General features: G+C 41.5%; 1 pseudogene; it reads left to right on the top strand.

Annotated features, from left to right (window-relative positions):
* Positions 1–2,990: 2,990 nt before the first annotated feature.
* The window catches only part of LOC144222035 (uncharacterized), a 137,372-nt pseudogene continuing 134,090 nt past the window's right edge, over positions 2,991–6,272 (top strand).

The raw sequence follows: 6,272 nt of genomic DNA, 5'->3' as shown, positions 1-6,272 counted from the left end.
GAAAGGCTAATGAAATTAAATATACACAGTATTATATTTGGGTACTGAGGGGACTGGTACTCTTCCTTAGCAAGACCATTTCCTTCACTCTCAATACTAAGTAGCCCATTCTCATTTTCAGAAGGAGAGCTTCAGTGGAGAGAGTAAAAGATCAATTAGGCTATCCAAATAGGAAGCCTGTTTTGATACATCATTTGGGAATTGGTAACTCAGTGTATTCTTAGAGATTAATATTTAAAATAGTGATCTCATGGGGCACCATACTGACTCTGTCAGTAGAGCATGCAGCTCAATCTGAGAGTTGTGAGTTCAAGCCCCACGTTGGGTGTAAAGCTTATTTATAAACAAACAAACAAACAAACAAATAACAGTAATTTCATGAAAGGTTCTAGGACATAATTCCCAAAACATAATCAGAAAACAAACCGGAGTCTAAATCAGTGGTTTAAATACATCTTTTTATTTTTTTTTATTTTTTTTTCTTTTTTATTTCTAGGAGAGAGAGAGAGAGAGAGAGAGACAGCGTGAGCAGGGGAGGGTCAGAGAGAGAGGGAGTCACAGACTGAAACAGGCTCCAGGCTCTGAGCTGGCAGTCAGCACAGAGCCCGACGCGGGGCTCGAACCCATGAACCGCAAGATCATGACCCAAGCGAAAGTCGGACGCTTAACCGACTAAGCCACCCAGGTGCCCCTAAATACATCTTTTAAGCAAATTCTTCTGCTAAAAGAACAGCAATGTGCTCAGATGTTTTTCATTTAAGTTTGAAAGCACACCTATTGGCATGGGTGAAGAGCCTGGAACCATACCTATAAGCCCCTGCAGTAGCCCTGGAGACACTTTCATGGACTCCCAGGGCTCCACAGAATTAGTCAAATAGAGGAGTAAGAAAGTTTGAAAACTTCTATGCAAGGAAGCCTTTTGAACCCTACTTCGCATAGCCTGAGGCCAATGGGAGTCCCGCATACCAAGGAGTATTAAAGATACAGTTATAGCTTATAATTCATTATCCACATGCACACAACCATATTGCTCTTGTAGTAGAGCATTTACCTTCAGTAAGCCTAGACGTGGAAAAGAAATAACGCTTAATCAGTGCGCTGATGTTATTTCGGAGACATATACTGTTCCAGAATTCTGACAAGTTTCACATTTAATGTGGTTCAGTGCATATGCTTCCCCATATGAAGTACTTGCAATAACTAGAAGATCATAGATTTGGAATCATTAGACTAGCAATCCCCCCATGACACGCACTTTAATCAAGGCAACCTTTCCCAACTACCTCAAGACCACGACAGAATCTTGCCTAACGTTCTTTCTCAGGCAGCTACAAACCATCAGAACTGGCACCCCAGTTAAAGCCATGTATCCTTCACAGGCCAGGAAATTCTTCCAGGCCACATTCAGCTATAATGTCTGAGGCATGGCACAAATAGCAACATCTTCTCAATTCTTACTGCTATGACTTTACTTTCTCTTAGCCTGCATCATTTAAAGAAACAGGCAAGCAGACACAAATATTTGAATCTTTGAAGACTTTCAGAGAAGAGAACTCAATTCATTAACCTTACCAGCAGAACATAGAGACCACTTTACATGGTGCAAAGATCTGCTTGAGATTCACAGCTGAAGAAAAAAAAGCAAGAATCCCTTCCTTTACCTGCTCCCGCCCTCCCCCCGTACAGTGCACTCATTTCACTCATGGTGGTAGAGTTCCTAAACTGAATCACCACAGAAGAACAGATGCCAAGGACTTTACTGCATGCTTATAGCAAAAATTATTAGGAATGCCCTCTGCATGGGTGATTATAAATTGGCTATGGGGTTTAATTAAGGGGTTTTTTTTTTATGATCTAAACAACTGAGCTTTGGGATTAGCAGTTGCTGTCTGTTCACATCAGTAACTGGCAGTGATTCTTCTAATCATAGGAGGACATATTAGCATATTGTGCATTGCAAGATGGTGCTCCCAATAAAAAGTGACAAAAGGTTTCTGAACTCAGCATCTGTCACCCAGAATGCATGGATATCCAGGATGCATATCCAATTTATTTATAAAATATCTCCATTCCCAAGAGATCCTATTTTTGTTTGAGAAGCTACTAAAATCGAAAACCAACAACCAACCAAACTTACTTCCCCAATATTCCCAGGGAGATTTTGGAAAACAATCATTCTTTGATCATTATATAGTACTTTTTTACTACATAGCTTATGTCCAGTTAACAAAAACAAAAAAATGTGTTAGGAGCAGAATAAAAATTAGTCAGGATGCAGGATTATCGCCTAGTAACTGTCTCTGAAAATTTCCTGTTGCCTCAATGTGGTATCTTGATACTTTCTGGCATCAGTGTAGATGCTACCGATATAGATTCTATCAAAATGCTTTACAGGTTGGATATAAAAAATAAATGTGGTAAAATTAGCCAGCTGGTCTTTGAAAGAAAGATTTGCTTAATATATTTGAGTAACGTTTTTCTTGGAACATCAGCCTTTGAAATGGTTATTCATTCATTTTACAAATATTTAAAGTGCCTACTGGGTGCCAGGTAAGGCAATGGATATGTGGATATAGTAATGAGCAACAGACATAATCTCTGGCCTTACAGAAGGTTTAAAGTCATGTGGGGAACAGAGGATGTATAAAATAAACCTCTCTTGTAGATCCAGAATTCATATTGGCACAGTGAAGCCTCTGAGAAGTTGTACAACAAATGACAACGATGACAAAAACCGCCTCCTTACCTGGGTATTTTCCAAGCTGATTCAAATGAAACAACTGTTCTGAAGAACTCACACTGGAGCAACTGAATGAAAAACAAAAATGGAGTTAGGTAAACGGACGGAGAAATTTAATCTCATTTTAGTGCCAAGTATCCGTTATTCTTTGAAACTTGCAATACGAGACACCAAATTCTCTAGTAATCAGAACATTTGAATTATAGGCAAGAGGCTCTTCCACGTGTGTGTGGACATAAGCTCGAAGAAGATGTTACTATCAGCTAGCAGCCGGGAGCTCCAGGGGTCCTTAGCACCCAACTACGTTGTGTATCAATACAAGTTCTGCGTAAAGGCCTTTAGCTGGACTGTCCTTGCTGGAGGGCTTGACAGATCCCCTCCCTCAACTGGTAGCCACACTCTCGGTATCCCTTTTTCTCATTAGTTATTTGTAACTTTAACCTTCAAACCTAAATAGGAAAGGGCAGTAAGGGATTTTTTTGTGTGTAACCCACAAATGCCCTAATGCCCTGGCTGGAAATCAACCTTATGTAAACTGGATGTCCCCAGGCCTCATGAGCATAATGGCACAAATGAGGTCACATGGACATTTATGCCCAAATTAGACTGACTCATTGCTTCCACTTGGCTAGGTGGCCGATCCCATGGAGGATACCGTGAGGTTTCTGGGGCGGCCGTGGGACTCAATGTTTTGTGAGGCGCATCAGTCAGGGTCACTGGTCAGCCCACAAGTGCTGCCATCTCTGGCACACCCTGCTCACATCGCTACTTGAGCAAGGTCACACCTCACTATCCTCTGCAGCCACACTGAACTTTATTGGTTCGGAGAGTGTACCGTGCTTGTATCAGCCTTAGACCACGTCACCTCACTACTCCTTCAATCTGAAGTATTTGTTTAAATCGCATGTCAAGTATAGCTTATTCCAGGAAGCATTACTTGATTAAAAGAGGAGGCACCCCTTCTGTGTGTTCACATAGGATACTGTACATTGTTTTAATAGTCTATTAGGAAAGAAACAGGTAAATGGCAAATTCCTTACAGAGAGAGAGTATGCCTTTTAAAATTTTTTTTTTAACATTTATTTTTGAGAGACAGAGTGCAAGCAGGGGAGGGTCAGAGAGAGAGGGAGATACAGAATCTGAAGCAGGCTCCAGGCTCTGAGTTATCAGCAGAAAGCCCAATGAGGGGCTCAAAACCACGAACTATGAGATCATGACCTGAGCTGAAGTTGGACATTTAGCCGACTGAGCCACCCAGGAGTGGCTCCCAAGCGTATGCCTTTTTATCTCTGTGTTTTGGGCACTTGACATGGGGCCTGGTATATAATTGGACATTATTACAGGAAGGTTTGCAACTGGCCTTCTACAATTTAACAGATAGTGTAGCTATAGCTAGGCTACAGATGAGCCAATCTTGATTAGCAGTTTTCAAACTGAAGTCACACATAGCAACCCTTTTTCCTTATTTCTCATATTTAAAACATCACTGTATAACCTACCCCAGGCAATTCTGTGATAGAGAATTATCTATTGACTTATTCTATTCCTTCAGGCACTCAGAGTCCTCATTCTGAGCTCTGGCTGCCTAAAGCTTCCCACAATTTTACCAGGCCATCCTAGACAATTTTGTTGTTCTGTCCTGGGTCTTATTTTCTTAGAGCTCTGCTCTCTGCTAAGTTCCTACAGACTCAATCGAAGTTCCTATAAAAGCCCACCATAATAAAGTTGTGGGAGGAGGAAACTGTCAAGATTCATNGAATTGAACAGATAGACTATGGTAACAGTCTGCCACAGGCCTTGCACTGGTCAGTGTATCACACTACACGGTAGTTAGCTGTGCCACTCTAATGTCAAGTAACTCCCATTCTGGCCCTGAAGACAATGATAAGACCCTCAGCCTAAGACAGAGGGATGAAACACAGCCATCCCTCTAGAAATCAAACCTCCCTGGCCCTAACCTAGGCCTCCTTACTGTTCCTTCTTTCATCCATACAGAGCATTGCTAGGAATCCAAGAGCCAGGCGCTCCGCATCATTTAAAGAGAATGTGGCTTCTGACTGTGACATCCTCAGGTGTGGTTAGGGTGAGAGGAACACTGCCCTGGTTTGACGACTGGCTCACTAAGCTCTACTTGAAGACTACAGAGTGAAAAAGGAAAGGTGATGGTGGAACATAGAGACTTGAGAGAGAAACGAGTTAGTCCAAATGAACAAGCAGCATGTCATAGCGCATGAGAAAGATAAGGCACCAGAGTTGAGAGTAAGATAATTAGAAAATGAGGAGAGAAGAAGGAAAAGAGTCAGAGCAAGAGAGAAACAGAGAGAGAAATTGAAAACCATGGAGTTCTCAGCACAGAGCCCAATACAGGGCTTGATCCCACAACCCTGGGATCATGACCTGAGCCAAAATCAAGAGTTGGATGTTCAACCAACTGAGCCACCTAGGCCCCCACAAATGCCATTTATTAGAACACAGCCATACTCCTTTGTTTACATATTGTCTATGGCTGACTTAGGGCAACAAGCGGTAAAGTTGAATAGTAGTTACAGAGGTCTTACAACCCACAGAGCTTAAAATATTTACTATCTGGTATTTTAAGAAAAAGTTTGTTGAGGGGTGCCTGGGTGGCTTAGTCAGTTAAGCGTCCAACTTTCGCTTAGGTCATGATCTCGCAGTTCGTGGGTTCGAGCCCCGTGTCGGGCTCTGTGCTGACTGCCAGCTCAGAGCCTGGAGCCTGTTTCAGTCTGTGACTCCCTCTCTCTCTGACCCTCCCCTGTTCATGCTGTCTCTCTCTCTCTCTCTCTCTCCTAGAAATAAATAAAACATTAAAAAAAAAAAAGAAAAGAAAAAGTTTGTTGATTTCAGAAAGAAGACAATTAGAAACATAGTATATCTTCTCCAGTGATGGGGACTGAGTCCCAGAGGCAGGCCCATGGTCTCTACTTGGGAAACTTTACAACCGAGATGTAAGGAACATGCAATCCTCTCGCTTAGAAAGTAGGGAAGAGGCCCCACAGTTTGAAGAAGTGCTGAGTCCCAAGCCCTTTAAGCTACTTAGCACTCTAACCTAAGTAAATATTCTGTGTGTCTGTGCTAACTTNATCTATCTATCTATCTATCTATCTATCTATCTATCTATCTTCATTTGAGCTTACTTAGATTTTTTAAAAAATCGCTAAATATATCCCAGTCTTACAAACGTCCAAATTCCCATCTATCTTCATTTGAGCTTACTTAGATTTTTTAAAAAATCGCTAAATATATCCCAGTCTTACAAACTTCCAAATTCCCATAATTTTTAGTATTTTGCTCCCGGTAGATCCGGCAGGGCGATGCATATGTGTGTATGCGTGTGTGTATGTGTCCATAGATCCACAGCAGCATTATTTTATATGAAATGAAATGTATAAAAACAGAGAATGCTGTTCTTATAGGTGGCTGCTTCTGTTGGACTTAATAGTTAAGAGAAAAAAGCAGATCTGGATTTTGATAACCAAGAGAGAAATGAGGGAAACATTTTGGTCAGTTTGGA

This window comes from Crocuta crocuta, unplaced genomic scaffold, assembly GCF_008692635.1.
Source record: "Crocuta crocuta isolate KB4526 unplaced genomic scaffold, BGI_CrCroc_1.0 scaffold784, whole genome shotgun sequence".
NCBI classification, from domain to species: Eukaryota; Metazoa; Chordata; class Mammalia; order Carnivora; family Hyaenidae; genus Crocuta; species Crocuta crocuta.
Note: the sequence above shows the minus strand (reverse complement) of the source record. Positions and strands in the feature narration are given on the sequence as shown.